Source organism: Hyla sarda, chromosome 8 (genome assembly GCF_029499605.1).
Source record: "Hyla sarda isolate aHylSar1 chromosome 8, aHylSar1.hap1, whole genome shotgun sequence".
Lineage (NCBI taxonomy): Eukaryota > Metazoa > Chordata > Amphibia > Anura > Hylidae > Hyla > Hyla sarda.
Window position 1 is genome coordinate 142,775,136 of NC_079196.1, and position 17,525 is coordinate 142,792,660.

General features: G+C 44.0%; 1 protein-coding gene across 4 annotated transcripts in view; it reads left to right on the plus strand.

Annotated features, from left to right (window-relative positions):
* Positions 1-17,525, plus strand: part of HECW2 (HECT, C2 and WW domain containing E3 ubiquitin protein ligase 2) — a 660,271-nt gene that overhangs the window by 39,020 nt on the left and 603,726 nt on the right. The window contains exon 1 of one of the 4 annotated variants that reach the window (XM_056536056.1): positions 10,136-10,267. The exons of the other annotated variants lie outside the window; for them this stretch is intronic. The gene's annotated coding sequence lies outside the window, so the exon portion shown is untranslated. Of the gene's footprint in view, positions 1-10,135; positions 10,268-17,525 lie in introns of those variants that run through there. 4 annotated transcript variants of the gene reach the window in all.

The window sequence follows — 17,525 nt, forward strand, 5'->3', positions numbered from 1 at the left end:
ATCGCCGCAGATCGCTGGACTGAATTGTCCAGCGATCTGCGGCGATCGCCGACATGGGGGGGCATAATGACCCCCCTGGGCGATATGCCGGGATGCCTGCTGAACGATTTCAGCAGGCATCCGGCTCTTGTCCCCAACCGGCTAGCGGTGGGGACCGGAATTCCCACGGGCGTATGGATACGCCCTGCGTCCTTAAGAGGTTAAGGACGCAGACAATTTTATTTTTACGTTTTTAGATTTTTCCTCCTTGCCTTCAAAAAATCATAACTCTTTTATATTTTCATCCACAGACTAGTATGAGGGCTTGTTTTTTTGCGCGACCAGTTGTCCGTTGTAATGCCATCACTCACTTTACCATAAAATGCATGGCGCAACAAAAAAAATACTATTTGTGTGGGGAAATTAAAAAGAAAACCGCAATTTTGCTAATTTTGAAAGGTTTTGTTTTCACGCCGTACAATTTATGGTTAAAATGACATTTGTTATTTATTCTTTGTGTTAATACGATTAAAATGATACCCATGATAACCTACTTTTCTATTACTGTTGCGCTTAAAAAAAATCACAAACTTTTAAACCAGATTAGTACGTTTAAAATCCCCCTATTTTATAACTTTTTCATTTTTCCGTATAAGCGGCGGTATGAGGGCTCATTTTTTGCGCCATGATCTGTACTTTTTATTGATACCATATTTGCTTATATAAAACTTTTAGTACATCTTTTATAATTTTTTGGGGGGGAAAAAAATGTTATAAAAAAGCAGCTATTTTGGACTTATTTTTTATTTATTTTTTTACGTTCACGCCGTTCACCATACGGTATCATTAACATTTTATTTTAATAGTTCAGATATTTTCGCACGTGGCGATAAAAAATATGTCTATAAAATATTTTTTTTTTTTAACACTTTTTGGGGGTGAGATAGGGAAAATGGGACAATTTACGTTTTTATTGGGGGAGGGGGTTTTTCGAATTTTTTTTACTTTTACTTTTATTTTTACACTTTAATAGTCCCCATAGGTGACTATTTATAGCAATCACTCGATTGCTAATCCTGTTCAGTGCTATGTATAGGACACAGCACTGATCAGGGTTATTGGTCATCTTCTGCTCTGGTCTGTGGGAAGGCAGATCAGAGCAGAAGACTCCCAGAAGGCAGCGGAGGCAGGTGAGGGGACCTCCGTCTGCCGTGCTCGATGATTGGATCGCTGTGGGCGATCCGATCATCCATTTAAGCTACCACGATGCTGCAGATGCCGTGATTTGTATTAATCACGGCATCTGAGGGGTTAATAGTGGACATCCGCGGGATCGAGGGTGTCCTCCATTACCGGCGGGTCCCTGGCTGCGATCAACAGCCCGGACCTACCGTGCATGATCCGGGCATCGCTCCGATGCCCGCGGTTATGCTTAGGACGTAAATGTACATCCTGGTGCATTACCTACCAGCTCACTAGGACGTACATTTAAGTCCTTCGTCGTTAAAGGGGTTATCCAGCATAAGGTGATTTTAGTACGTACCTGGCAGACAGTAACAGACATGCTTAGGAAGGATCTGCGCTTGTCTTGGGCTAAATGGCTATGCTGTGAGATTACCAGAACACTGTGGCTAGCTTTCTGTGAACTGGTATTTCCTGTTTTCAGTTTTCTTGTTTGCCTACAAATCCCATGATACCATTTTCCTCCAACACATTAGCCACCCCACCCATTGAAACATAAATGAGCTGCCGTCCTGTGGTTTTGAATCAGAGTGCCTCCAGCTGTTGCATTACTTGCAGATTTCTCTCTCCACCCATTGAAGCAGACAGGCTCCCTGTCATCAGCTGACTAGTGAGTCAGGTCTCGACCGCATTGCAAGCTGGGAAAAATCCGAGACAGCAGTCATATTGTATGCTGGTAAAAATAAATATTGGGATGAAAATCACATAAGAATTGTGAGAAAACCGTCACACACAGGTAAAGACACTAGGAAAATACCTCATTTGTGTATGTCAAGTGTTCGGCGGGCGCAGTAGAGGGCTCAAAAGGAAGGAGCATGTCACATTTAGGAAGCCCCTATGGTGCCAGAACAGCAAAAAAAAAAAAAAAAAAAAAAAAAAAACACATTGCATACTATTTTGGAAACTACACCCCTCAAGGCACATAACAAGGGGTCCAGTGAGCCTTAACACCCCACATGTGTTTGACGACTTTTCGTGAAATTTGGATGTGTAAATGATTTTTTTTTTTTCACTAAAATGCTAGTTTTCCCTCAAATTTAATTTTTTTTTTACAGGGTAATAGGACAAAATGCCCCCTAAAATTTGAAACCCCATTTCTTCTGAGTATGGAAGTACCCCATGTGTGGACGTCAAGTGCTCTGCTGGCGCACTAAAATGCTCTGAAGAGAAGGAGCGCCATTGAGCTTTTGGGAAAAACATTGTTTGGAATGGACGTCAGGGGCCATGTGCGTTTAAAAAGCCCCCCGTGGTGCCAGAACAGTGGACCCCCCACATGTGTTCAAATGTTTTTATTGAATTTTTCAAGAATTTACAAATAACAGAAATGTCATAGAACACAGGCCATTACAACTTTATGGCCCTACAAGAAACAATATAAGAATAAAACACAAAAGAAAATATACATAGATCATATGTAAATACGGAAATATCACTCGGTAGGATAATGAGTTTGGTCCAAAAAGTACAAATGTAGTAATAAATGTGACCCTATTTTGGAAACAACACCCCTCACAGAATTTAATATGGGGTGCAGTGATTATTTACACCCCACTGGCGTTTGACAGCTCTTTGGAACAGTGGGCTGTGCAAATGAAAAATTAAATTTATTTTCACGGACCACTGTTCCAAAAATCTGCCAGACACCTCTGGGGGCGTAAATGCTCACTGTATCCCTTATTACATTACGTGAGGGGTGTAGTTTCCAAAATGGGATCAAACGTGTGTATTTATTTATTTTTTTGCGTTTGTCAGAACAGCTGTGAAATCGGCCACCCCTGTGCAAATCACCAATTTAGGCCTCAAATGTACATGGTGCGCTATCACTACTGAGCCTTGTTGTGCGTCCGCAGAGCATTTTACACCCACATATGGGGTATTTCTGTACTGTGTTACAAATTTTGGGGTTATTTTTTTTCCTTTTAACACTTGTGAAAATAAGAAGTATGGGGCAACACCAGCATGTTAGTGTAAATTTTTTTTTTTTTTTTTTTTACACTAACAAGCTGGTGTAGCCCCCAACTTTTCCTTTTCATAAGGGGTAACAGGAGAAAAAGCCCCCCAAAATTTGTAGTGCAATTTCTCCCGACTATGGAAATACCCCATATGTGGCCCTAAACTGTTTCCTTGAAATACGACAGGGCTCCGAAGTAAGAGAGCTCCTTGCGCATTTGAGGACTAAATTAGGGATTGCATAGGGGTGGACATAGGGGTATTCTACACCAGTGATTCCCAAACAGGGTGCCTCCAGCTGTTGCTAAATTCCCAGCATGCCTGGACAGTCAGTGGCTGTCCGGAAATGCTGGGAGTTGTTGTTTTGCAACAGCTGGAGGCTCCGTTTTGGAAACACTGCCATACAATATGTTTTCATTTTTATTGGGGGGGGACGACGACAGTGTAAGGGGTGTAAATGTAGTGTTTTACTCTTTATTATGTGTTAGTGTAGTGTTTTTAGGGTACATTCGCACTGGCGTGTTACGGTGAGTTTCCCGCTAGGAGTTTGCGCTGCGGTGAAAAATTTGCCGCAGCCCTAACTAGAAGCAGGAAACTTACTGTATACCTGCCCGTGTGAATGTACCCTGTACGTTCACATGGGGGGCAAACCTCCAGCTGTTTCAAAACTACAACTCCCAGCATGTACTGACAGACCGTGCATGCTGGGAGTTGTACTTTTGCAACAGCTGGAGACACACTTGTTGGAAAACCTTCAGTTATGTTCTGTTACCTAACTCAGTATTTTCCAACCAGTGTGCCTCCAGCTGTTGCAAAACTACAACTCCCACCATGTACTGATCGCCGAAGGGCATGCTGGGAGATGTAGTTAAGCAATAGCTGGAGGTACGCAACTACAACTCCCAGTATGCCGAGACATCTATTTGCTGTTTGGGCATGCTGGGATTTGCAGTTTTGCAACATCTGGAGGGCTACAGTTTTAGAGACCACTGCAAAGTGATCTCGGAACTGTGGTCCTCCAGCTGTTGCAAAACTACAAATCCCAGCATGCCCAGACAGCAAACAGTTGTTTTGGCATGCTAGGAGTTTTAGTTTTGCAAGATCTGGAGGGCTACAGTTTAGGGACCACTATTTAGTGGTCTCAAACTGTAGCCCTCCAGCTGTTGCAAAACTACATATTCCAGCATACCCAAACAGCTGTCTGGGCATGCTGGGAGTTGTAGTTTTGCAACATCTGGAGGGCTACAGTTTAGGGACCACTATATAGTGGTCTCAAACTGTACCCTCCAGATGTTGCAAGGCAACTCACGGTCTTCCGTCGGATCCAGCCGCACGTCATCGCCGCCCGCCGATCTCCTTCGCCCGTCCAGATGGGTAAGTGGATCTTCGGCGCTGGTCCCCGTCGTTTCCCCGTCCTGCCCCGCCTATTGTGGGTGGGCAGGATGGGGAAAACGAAAATTAACCCCCGTCCCCGATCTGCTATTGGTGGTCATGTCTAGACCACCAATAGCAGGGATAGGAGGGGTAGCACCCCTGCCACCTCACTCCTATCACTTCAGGGGGATCCTGGGTGTCTTAGACCCGGAATCGCGCAAATCGCAAGTGTGAATTCAACAGGCATCCAGGTCCGATCCCCGCGTGGCAGGGGCCTGAATTCTCCATGACGTACGTGTACGTCGTGGGTCCTTAAGTACCAGGGTGTCGTGACGTACGCGTACATCAAGGTGTAAGTGGTTAAGGGTCTCATCTGTCCTCCACTTGTTTAACTGTATTAATGCCACCTGCTTGAACTTATCAGTATAAAGGACACCGGTCCACAGCCACAAACAGTCACACTCCAAACTCCACTATGACCGAGACCAAAGAGCTGTCGAAGGACACCAGAAACAAAATTGTAGACCTGCATCAGGCTGGGAAGACTGAATCTGCAATAGGCAAGCATCTTGTTGTGAAGAAATCAACTTTGGGAGCAATTATTAGAAAATGGTAGACATACAAGACCACTTATAATCTCCCTCGATCTGGGTTTCCACGCAAGATCTCAGCTCGTGGTGTCAAAATGATCACAAGAATGGTGAGCAAAAATCCCAGAACCACAAGGGGAGACATGGTGAATGACCTGCAGAGAACTGGGACCAAGGTAACAAAGGCTACCATCAGTAACACACTATGCCGTCAGGGACTCAAATCATGCAGTGTCCCCCTGCTTAAGCCAGTACATGTCTGGGCCCCTCTGAAGTTTGCTAGAGAGCATTTGGATGATCCAGAAGAGGATTGGGAGAATGTCATATGGTCAGATGAAACCAAAGTAGAACCTTTTGGTAAAAACTCAACTTGTCGTGTTTGGAGGAGAAAGAATGCTGTGTTGCATCCAAAGAACACCATACCTACTGTGAAGCATGGGGGTGGAAACATCATGCTTTTGGGGCTGTTTTTCTGCTAAGGGACCAGGACGAATGATCTGTGTAAAGATACCCTGTATTTGTTACTTTCTCCCCTCTATGGTTTAATCCTAACTTACCTGAAGTGAGTTTGTTGCCTGCTAGTACTCCTTGGATTACTCGAGGAGTGTTGTATCTATCTCAGTTGTATGATGGGCCGGTGTTGAAGTCCTTTGCTCATGCTTATTTCTACCGCTATCGACAGCTGCGACTTGCCCTCAAAACGCAGTCTAGGGCGGGGGGCTTCGATATCGGCTGCAGTACAAAATCTGTTTACAGAATCTTCTAAGGGTGTGATTTCTGTATTATATAGGGAGCTCCTCTCCTTATACCATGAAGCCTATCCGTTAACAGTTAAAGCAAAGTGGGAGACTGAGGTGGGTCCCATATCAGATGAGCATTGGGCACAAATTTTATCTGACTCCACGGCTGGCTGTTTCTGAGGCCCATAGGGTGTCCCAAATTTTTCTATTGCATAGAGTGTATCGTATTCCTGCATTTCTTCATAAAATTTGATTACGGCTGGACTCCTGTTGTCCTCGCTGCTCCATGCCGGGTGCTCATCTGATTCATATGTTGTGGGATTGTGCACATCTCACTCTGTTCTGGAGGGAGGTAGGGCAGTTGATTAGATGGGTGTATGGTTGCCCATTTACTTTGTCTATTCTAACATGTCTTTTGGGACTACTGGAGGGGTTGGACGAGAAGAGTGGTTTGTCTGTCGGCATTAATAGGATCCTTTATCAAGCTCGTAAACTGATAGCTCAATATTGGTTGCGACCCTTGCTGCCCACTATTGTTGAACTGATTGCTAAGCTGAATCACATCATTAGATTAGAAAAGGGAGTGTATACAAAAAGAAAAGCATTGCGTAAATTTGAATCTATTTGGGGTCCTTGGCTGGATGCCCCCGGGGTACCGTCTACATACTTATGCAGATCTTCTATTGTAGTGCTTTTGGGGGGTTGATGGGGGGGGCCCTGGCCGTTGATAATGTCTGTGTCTTCAATTCCTCACATCTTTTGTTAATGCATTATATGTGCAAGTCTGTTTGTGTCCTCAGAGTCTGCCTCCTTATTTGACCGCTTTTTTCATGTCTCTGTGCCTGTATGACTGTTGTATGCTATGAGTTCTACTTTTACTGTATGATGTGTTTAATCCTCTCTCCGGACCACCGTATGCCTCTTATTTATGGTTGCTGAGGAGAGGACACTGGGGTGGGGGGAGGGAGTTTGTCTCTTTTTGAGTGTGTGGGGGAGGGGGGGGGGGTGTTTAGGGGAATATTGGATTGTTTTGTATGTTTTTTTTATTATAAAACTTGTTAGATAAAAATTTTCTGATAAAAAAAAATAAAAAATTTTCTGTGTAAAGAAAGAATGAATGGGGCCATGTATCGTGAGATTTTGAGTGAAAACCTCCTTCCATCAGCAAGGGCATTGAAGATGAAAGGTGGCTGGGTTTTTCAGCATGACAATGATCCCAAACACACCGCCGGATAACAAAGGAATGGCTTTATAAGCAGCATTTCAAGGTCCTGGAGCGGCTTAGCCAGTCTCCAGATCTCAACCCCATAGAAAACCTTTTGGAGGGAGTTGAAAGTACATGTTGCCCAGCAACAGCCCCAAAACATCACTGCTCTAGAGGAGATCTGCATGGAGGAATGGGCCAAAATACCAGAAACAGTGTGTGAAAAACTTGTGAAGACTTAAAGAAAACGTTTGTTATATACCCTTTGTTGGCAATGACAAATGTCAAAGTATTGAGATGAACTTTTGTTACTGACCAAATACTTATTTTGCACCATAATTTGCAAATAAATTCTTTAAAAATCAGACAGTGATTTTATGTATTTTTTTTTTCTCATTATCATCTCATAGTTGAGGTATACCTATGATAAAAATTACAGGCCTCTCTCATCTTTTAAGTGGGAGAACGTGCACAATCGGTGGCTGACTAAATACTTTTTTGCCCCACTGTATATGGCAAATCTATCACCGTGGTTCACACTGCATGATAAATTTGGTGTATCTTGCTATACGTGATTGACATTTTTGTTTACAACACCTGTTGTTTGGCTTCCTTTATGGAAATTTTACCTACAAAATTTTGGTTAACATTGTTGCATAATAAAGCCATGACGGTTTCTGAAAAGATGCGTCCCTTTTTTTAACCCATAACGTAAATGAGCTTCTTGGTGCCCTGATACTTAGTACACCATGACATGCAAACCTTACCAATCACACTGATGCCCACCATTACCTTTTAGATGCTGTGAGCAATGCTGATTACAGCATTTAAAGCAGTTGCGGGTTTGGATTCACTCTTTAATCATGACTGGGGGGGTTCAATGGTAGAATTGAAGATGGCAGGTGGAGTTACCTTTACCTTCTCTGTGCTGCTCTTATGGAATTAAATCCGCTGTCTGTCAGGATACGAAAGTAGATTGCCGATATTACTGATCAGTGGTGTGTCAATGCATAGCACTGAAAGATTGTTACAAATAGTCCCCTGTAAGTAATAAGGTTTTAATAATATAAACAAGCCCCTAATAAACATTAAATTGCTCCCTTTTCCCAATTAAAAAAATAAATGAAAAACATTTGGTATCGCCACATGCGGAAATGTCTGACCTATTGAAAAAATGTTAATACTCACTTACAGTGAATGGTGTAAACGTAAAAAAAAGTTAAAATCCAAAGTTGCTGCATTTTGGTCACATCACAAGTGTATCTATGCCAGTAATAAACTGTCCACCAAATAGACACATGGGAGATATTTATCAAAATCTGTCCAAAGGAAAAGTTGCTGAGTTGCCCATAGCAACCAATCAGATCGCTTCTTTCATTTTTTCACAGGCCTCTTTAAAAATGAAAGAAGCGATCTGATTGGTTGCTATGGGCAACTGCACTACGCTTCCTCTACGCAGGTTTTGATAAATCTCCCCCTAAGAATTCTCACTGTTGCTGAATGATGTTTTCTCTCAAAAGAAAGGTATATTGCAGTTCTTTCTACAGGCCAAAATATTGGTAATTGTGAGATAATGGAGGTCATCAACAACCCCCTCCCTCTTGAAATAACCTCCTGAACTCTTTAACCCTTTTAAAGGGGTACTCCACTGGAAATTTTTTTTTATTTTAAATCAACTGGTGCCAGAATGTTAAACAGATTTGTAAATTACTTCTATTAAAAAATCTTTACCCTTCCAGTACTTATCAGCTGCTGTATACTCCACAGGAAGTTCTTTTCTTTTAAAATTTTCTTTCTGTCTGACCACAGTGCTCTTTGCTGACACCTCTGTCCAGAGTAGGAGCAAATCCCCATAGCAAACCTATCCTGCTCTGGACAGAGGTGTCAGCAGAGAGCACTGTGGTCAGAGCGAAAGGAAATTTAACCCCTTAAGGACATGCTCCGTACGGTACGGTGTACGGTGCTGCGTAGCGTCACTTGGCGCACAGCGCCGTACATTTATGGTGTGGCTGTGACATGAGCTCAGGAGCTGCGCTCCCCTCATTCCCTGCTGTCACAGCTGTGGACCTGCCGGTAATGGCGGACATCAGCAATCACGCTGATGTCTGCCATTAACCCCTCAGGTGCCGTGATCAATACAGATCACAGCATCTGCGACCGTGCGGCACTGATAATGGCTGATCTGATCTCCCGCGGCACTGCCACGGGGAACAGATCAGCCAAGATGGCGGACGTTGGTCCCCTCACCTGCCTCTGTCCGTCTTCCAGCAGACCAGAGCAGAAGATCGCCGTTAATACTGATCAGTGCTATGCCCTATACATAGCACTGAACAGTATTAGCAATCTAATGATTGCAATAAATAGTTCATTATGGGGACTAAAAAAGTGTAAAATAAATGTAAAGAAAAAGTTTTAAAAAAAGCAAAAAAAAAAAGTGAAAAAGCCCCTCCCCAATAAAGTTTTAAATCACATCTTTTTTTCCATATTAATACAAAAAAAGTGTAAAAAAAGATAAATAATAAACATATGTGGTATTGTTGCTTGCGTACATGTCTGAACTATAAAAATATAATGTTAATGATCCCCTAAGGGGAACGGCTTAAACGTTATAAAAAATCTGCTTTTTTGTCACATCAAACTGCAAAAAAATTTAATAAAAAGCGATCAAAAAGTCACATATACGCAAACGTGGTACCAAAACAAACTAAAGATCATAACGCAAAAAATTTGCCCTCACACATCCCTGAATATGGAAAAATAACAAAGTTATAGGTGGTCAAAATAGGGCAATTTTAAACCATACTGATTTTGTAAAAAAAAAAAAAAAAAAAAAAAAAAAAGTTTGAGATTTTTTAAAAGCAGTGTAATAATAGAAATGTATGTAACCAGGGGTATCATTTTAATCGTACTGACCCAGAGAATAAAGAAAACATGTTATTTTTACCGTGTACAGCGCGAAAATGAAACACCCAAATTTGCTAAATTTATTATTTTCATTTCAATTTCCTTAAACAAAATTATATTTTTTAGGTTTACCATTAACTTTCAGTTTCACAATAGGCGGGGCAGAACGGGGGAACCGACGAGGACCGGCGGCGAAGGTCCACTTAGCCATCGGCGGCGACGGTTGGCTGCGGTGATCGGAGGCAGAAGACGGCGATGCGGCTCCCTGGATCCTACAGAAGAAGGTGAGTTGCTTAGCAACATCTGGAGGGCTACAATTTGAGATCACTATACAGTGGTCTCTAAACTGTAGCCCTCCAGATGTTGCAAAACTGCAAATCCCAGCATGCCCAAACAGCAAACAGCTGTCTCGGCTGTTAGTTGCTTCCCTCCAGCTGTTGCATAACTACATCTTCCAGCGTGCCCTTCGGCTATCAGTACATGGCACGGTCTGTCAGTAGATGCTGGGAGTTGTAGTTTTGAAACAGCTGGAGGTTTGCCCCCCCCAAATGTGAATGTACTGGGTACATTCACATGGGCAGGTTTACAGTATGTTTCCTGCTTCAAGTATGAGCTGCGGCAAATTTTTTGTCTCAGGGCAAACTCCTAGCGGGAAACTCGCCGTAAACGCCCGCCAGTGCGAATGTACCCTAAAAACACTACACTTCCACTTGATAAAGGATAAAACACTACATATACTCCCCTTACACTATCCCCCCCCCCCCCCAATAAAAATGAAAAACGTATTGTACGGCAGTGTTTCCAAAACGGAGCCTCCAGCTGTTGCAAAACAAAAACTCCCAGCATTTCCGGACAGCCACTGACTGTCCAGGCATGCTGGGAGTTTAGCAACACGCGAGGAACCCTGTTTGGGAATCTCTGGTGTAGAATACCCCTATGTCCACCTCTATGCAATCCCTAATGTAGTCCTCAAATGCGCATGGCGCTCTCACTTCGGAGCCCTGTCGTATTTCAAGGAAACAGTTTAGTGCCACATATGGGGTATTTCCGTACTCGGGAGAAATTGCACTACAAATTTTGGGGGGCTTTTTCTCCTTTCACACCTTATGAAAAGTAAAAGTTGGGGGCTACACCAGCCTGTTAGTGTTAGTGTCCCTCTGATGTCTTCCAAACGTAAAAACATGTCAACTTTATGATGCCAACACGGGTGTGGAAATTAAAAAAAAAAAAACTACTTGTCCAAGGGACTAAAGTGGAACACAATCTACTTGTCCCTCAAGAAAATCCACTTGTCCTGGTAGATAAAATAATTTCAACCAAAATAATACAATTCACCCCACTAGACCACCAGGGATGGATATAAGATCCGTTTAGACACTGCTGTCAATTTAGACAGAGGTGATCTAATGGTTTAATAGCGGCCACGGTGATCGCAGCATGCCGGGCTATTAGTGGCGGGAGGGCTGTAGCTAGCTCCTTTTACACCCGAGGCAAGCCCAGAAAATTGCCCCCCCATCTGACCCTATAACTCCAATTTTTCCATATACAGGGATGAGGGTAATCTTGTGTGACATGATCTGTAGTTTTTATCGGAACTTTTATTAGGAAAGGGGCTTATTCACATATATATATTCGTACTTCTTAATATATTTTCATCACAATTTTTCAGTCTTCTTAGGGACTTATATATGGAGTCTTTTGCTTGGAAACCACTGAACATCGCTGTGTTACTGGGGGGGGGGGGGGGGGGGTGTCTGCTTCTCCAGTTTGTGTGCTGCATTTTATTTACTCTATGGTTGTGTGGGTGTTGCAGCATGTTGCACTGTATAGGAGTACAGTTAAGGTTATTGTGTAACATGCTGGGAGTTGTAGTTTTGGTCTGTGTCAGCTGCAGAGCCATAGGCTGTGTCAAGGAATACAGGGAATTGCAGTTAGTAACAACAACACCTAGCATGCCCTGATGCAGCCTATGGCTCTGCAGCTGACCCGAACCAACACTACAACTTCCAGCATGTTACACTTTATAGGTCTACAGTTTAGGTTACGGTGCAACATGCTGGAAGTTATAGTTTGGGTTTGGGCGTGCACCCGTGGGGCTCTTGGTCGGCGGGTGAGTATGAAGGGGGTGGGATTCTGGGGGTGCAATTTAGTGCGGGTGGCCAGAAGCCACTAAAAATAAATAAAATTAGATAGCACAACTGGCGGCAGTCCGCCCCTGTACAAAACATACATGCATACACATCATACATATACATACACCGGCCACTGCCCCCTATATCATACATTACAAACATACATCATACATGGACACATCGGGGGAGATTTATCAAAACCTGTCCAGAGGAAACGCTGCTGAGCTGCCCATAGCAACCAATCAGATCGCTTCTTTCATTTTGCAGGGGCCTTTCAAAAAATGAATGGAGCGATCTGATTGGTTGCCATGGGCAACACAGCAACTTTTCCTCAGGAAAGGTTTTGATAAATCTCCCCCATCATACATACACCTGCCGCTGCTTCCCCCCCACATCATACATTACATACACACATCACACACATACCATACACACATCATATATACACATACACTCACACCATACATATGCACACATCATACATACACCTGCCGCTGCCCCCCCATCATACATTACATACACACATCACACATACACAGACACCATACAGACATCATGACACATACACCATACATATGCACACATTATACATACACACCCCACATCATACACACATCATATATACACATACACCATACATTTGCTCACATTATACATACACCCCCCCCCAATCATACATTACATACATATACAACCACCCTTCCCGCCGCCTGCATGCTCGGCCTCCTCACCTGAGCCGATGTGAGGTGAAATCCCCAGCCCGTGCAGTCTCCTCACACACGTCCTCTCCCCGCTCTGTATTTTCCCCCGTGAAAACTTGAAACCTCCCCGTGATAAAATAGGTCCTGTGTAGACAGAGGGGGGGAAGGGAGAGGCTGTGTGTGGGGGAGGGAGGAGCTGTGTACGTCCTCATTCTCCCCCTGTCTTCCTTATGCAGAGCTCTCCATCCTCTGGGAGGGGGGAGGAGGGGGCGTGGCTTAATCATCTCCTGCAGACGGCGACCTCGGGCTCTGCCCTCGCTCCTGAGATCCCCTCACACCGGCTGGGGGGCTCTGAGCAGTGGCCCCCGGCTACTGAAATCAGCTGGGGGCCGCCACTGCCCCCTCCATACACTCTGAGCGCCGGTGGGAGGTGCAGACTTGCATCGGCTCCTGCACCTCACACCGGCATGAAAGAAAAATAAGGGGGAAGTCGGTCTGTCCCTGCTAGCCCGATACAGGACTAAATCTATAAACAATTCACCTGCCCGGCGCCCAAAACCACTTGTCCCGGGCGTCGGGCGGTAGGATTTCCACATCCCTGCAACATAAAGTAGACATATTGTATATGTGAATTAATATATAATTTATTTGGGATGTCTATTTTCCTTACAGGCAGGGAGCTTTAAAGTTAAAAAGTGCAAAATTTTCTAATTTTTTATGAAATTTTGGCATTTTTCACCAAGAAATGATGCAAGTATTTACGAAAATTTACCACTATGATAAAGTAGAATATATCACGAAAAAGGTATCTCTCAATCGAATTCATAAGTAAAAACCTCCCACAGTTATTAATGCTTAAAGTGACAGGGGTCAGATGTGCAAATGAATGCTCTGGTCCTTAAGGCCAAAATGACCTTGGTCCTTAAGGGGTTAATGCAGGTACTATAGCTCCCAGCATGGAGCAGCATGTGCTCCATGTTGGGAGCAGTAGTACCGGCAGTTAAGGACAGATCACAGCAGGTATCACTCCTGACACCCGATGCAATCGTCCTATCTAGATGCGAGAAAGCCGCCCCCAACCATACATTATACAGGACGATCGCAGCTGGTGTCAGGAGTGACACCCGGGGCGATCTGTCTATTAGCACATGTACTACTACTCCCATTATGGAAGAGTCTGTTCCATGCTGGGAGTAGTAGTACTACCTAAAAAATTTAAGAAAATAGAGTAAAAAAGTGAAACACGCACACACTTTATTAAACACATTATTAAAATACATTACTAATAAAAATTTTCCGAGAATTTATTCAGATCAAATTATTATTTTTTTTTTATTATTCGGCAAATAGGCCAAATCCAATTTTTCAAAAAATTCGCTCATCTCTCCCGTGCAGTATTATAAACATTTTTTAATAGTCTGGACAATTACACACGTTGCGATACCAAATATTTTTATGTATTTTTTTTTTTTTGTAAAATGGGAAAATAAGGGTGATTTTATCTTTTATTAGTGGAGAGGATTTTATATTATTTTAGAGACTTTTTCATTTTATTTCTATTTTACACTTTTCTTTAAAAGTACCCATAGCAGACTTTAATATGCAGACTGTACAGCACTCACCAGGAAATTTCTCCGGGATGGCAATTTATTTATTGCATATGGAACAGGGTTACAGCAGCATGCTCTGAGGAAGAAGAACGCGAGGTCGGAGAGCTCGTGGGTAACCGGTTTCGCGGGTGTCCGCTTGGTCACGCCCACTTGAGGCGGTTACCCACGAGCTTTCCGAGCTCGCGTTCTTCTTCCTCCGAGCATACTGCTGTTACCCCGTTCCATATGCAATAAAGAAATTGCCATCCCGGCGAAATTTCCTGGTGAGTACAGTCTGTTTCTTCTATGCCCGCAGTCACATGTTCTTTAGTTCAAGTTCAAGCACCCGTGGATAGCCAGTCAGTTGTCATCATTATCAGTATTGTGGCAGCATTCCTATACTCCGATCCCGGAGTGCCGGACTCTGTTTTCTATGTGTGTTTTTTAGACTTTAATATGCAATCATTAGATTGCATTCACTGCCAATGGCATAGCATTACACTGTGAGATTCACGATCTAAGCCAGACTGCATCAGTGACTCAGAGGCAGGTGAAGGGACCCTGTGTCTGACCCTCCCAGTAGGTCTAAGGCAACATAGCTGAAAGTAAAGTAATACAGCCTTGGGCACAACAGAAAGAGGTTATATCGTACAACCAAATTGCATAAAGGCAATCAATATGTGAAAACGCATAAGGGCATCGCAGGAAAGTACTGACATTGGAGTAACCCACATAAAAGAATACAACTACAGGACATAATACACCAGATCAGACAGAAAACAATAAGACACCAGGAACAGAAAAAGTACGAGCAAGAAAACAGAGTACATTTAATGTGCAGACACCTCAGACCCCAGACCCCCCCCTCCCCCAGTAGCACCTCGATGGGGGTCCTCCGTAAATACGTAGATGGTAACCCCGGGGTATCAATCCAAGGGCCCCAGATGAGTTCAAATTTACGCATGGCTTTCCGTTTGCAATACACCCCTTTCTCCAGTCTGGTTTAATTTATTAATCAGCTCAGACAGATATGGTAGGAGGGGAGGCTCTCAACCAGTGCTGTGCAATTAACTTACGGGCCTGATATAGAATCCTACCAATACCTATATATAAGACCACTGTCCTCGTCCAATCCCTCCAAATAGCCCAGGATACACGTCAGGGCGGTCAGAGCAAATGGGCATCCATAAACCTTCCTAATCAAGCGCCCCACATCGACCCAAAATGGCGTAAGAGGAGCACAGTCCCACATCACATGCAGCAAATGGGCGTCAGGCATAGAGCATCGAGGGCAGCAGGAGTCCGGCCGTATCCCGATCCTATGAAGAAATGCAGGAGTGCGATACACTCCATGCAGTAAGAAAATTTGGGACACCCGGTGAGCCTCCAAGGCGGCAAGCCGCGGGGTCATGGTTAAAATCTGCGTCCATTGCTCATCCGATAAGGGACCCACATCCACCTCCCATTTTTCCCTAACCGTCAAAGGGTAGGCATCATGATAAGAGGACAATAGGTCTCTATACAATAGCGATATCACTCCCTTAGTCGAAACCTGAGTAAATAAATCATTCACCACCACCAATGAGCCGACAGTCAAGTCACAAACCCGAGACTGCGTATCTAAGGCATGTCGTAGTTGCAGGTAGCGATAGAAAAAGGAGTGGGGCAAATGGAAATCTTCCTGCAGCTGGGCAAATGACTTCAATGGCGGCCCATCATACGCCTGAGAAAGGTACAGAATACCATGAGCGATCCAGCAAGCAACATCTGGCTTAGAGGACAATTCAGAAAGACCTGGATTGTACTACAGTGTGTGTGTGTTACAAAAACAGGAAAGTGCATGAGTGTCTTAAACTTCATCCAGACCTTACGGACAAGGACAAAGGTAGTGGGGGGTGGGGGGGGGGGGAACTCCGGGGTGAGAGTCTGCGCAGCCATTTCTAACAAATAGATAGGGGTCACACCACCTATGCGCTTTGAGATTAAATCGCCTGTACGCCCCATAGTAGTGAATTGCGCCCACCCCTTCAGTTGTTGAATCTGTGAAGCCAGAAAATATAACCACGTGTTTGGAATAGACAAACCGCCCTCCTCCTTGCCACGCTGTAGCATTTCAAGACGGATTCTAGCTGACCTACCATTCCAAATGAGCTCTCTATACAGAGTCTGAATCCTAAGAAAGTATTTCATAGGAATCCAAACAGAGGTATTATGGAGAATGTATAGAAACTGGGGCATAAGGACCATTTTAACTAAGTTGGACCTACCCACCATAGATAAGGGGAGCTTGCGCCAAGCATCTACTTTTTGGGAGCTGCGGTCTAGTAACGGAACCAGATTGAGATTGACATAGTCATAGGGGTTGGCAGTGACATATACTCCTAAGTACTTAAATCTGGAGACTACAGGGAGACCAACCCTAGCGAGCGCTGGCAACGGGGGAGGGGGTAGAGAGGAAGAAGCGCAGACTTATCCCAGTTAATGGTAAGGCCAGAGTAGCCACCAAAGGATTCAATAAGGGTCATTAAGGGGGTTAGAGAGAGTGATGTATTTCCCAAAAAGAGAAGCATGTCGTCTGCATAGAGGGCAATGCATTCCTCCAGGGTCCCGTAGCAAAATCCTTTGTTATATAAGGTGATGACCTAATTAAAACCGCCAGGAGTTCTATTGCAATAGCAAAGAGGAATTGGGACAGGGGACACCCCTGACGCATGCCTCGCCCTAGAGGAAAGGAATGTGAAAGTAGGCCATTAGCTCGGATTCTAGCATGGGGGGGCAGCATACAGTAGTTGAACCCACCTTGAGTACACCGGGCCAAATCCCATTCGTCTCATAACACTCCAAAGAAAATTCCACTCGTCACTGTCAAAGGCTTTGGCAGCGTCGAAGGAAAGCACTACCCTACACACAGAATTCTCAGGCTGTAACTGCAGATACAAAAAGAGTTTCCTGATATTATCAGCTGTGGACTTCCCAGGCATAAAGCCCATCTGATCCCCATGAATCAGTGAGGGTATAACCCTCAGAAGACAGTTGGCTAAGAATTTCACTAACAATTTGACATCTGAGCACAGCAGGGAGATTGGTCTATAGGAGCCTGTGGATTGCGGGTCTTTACCA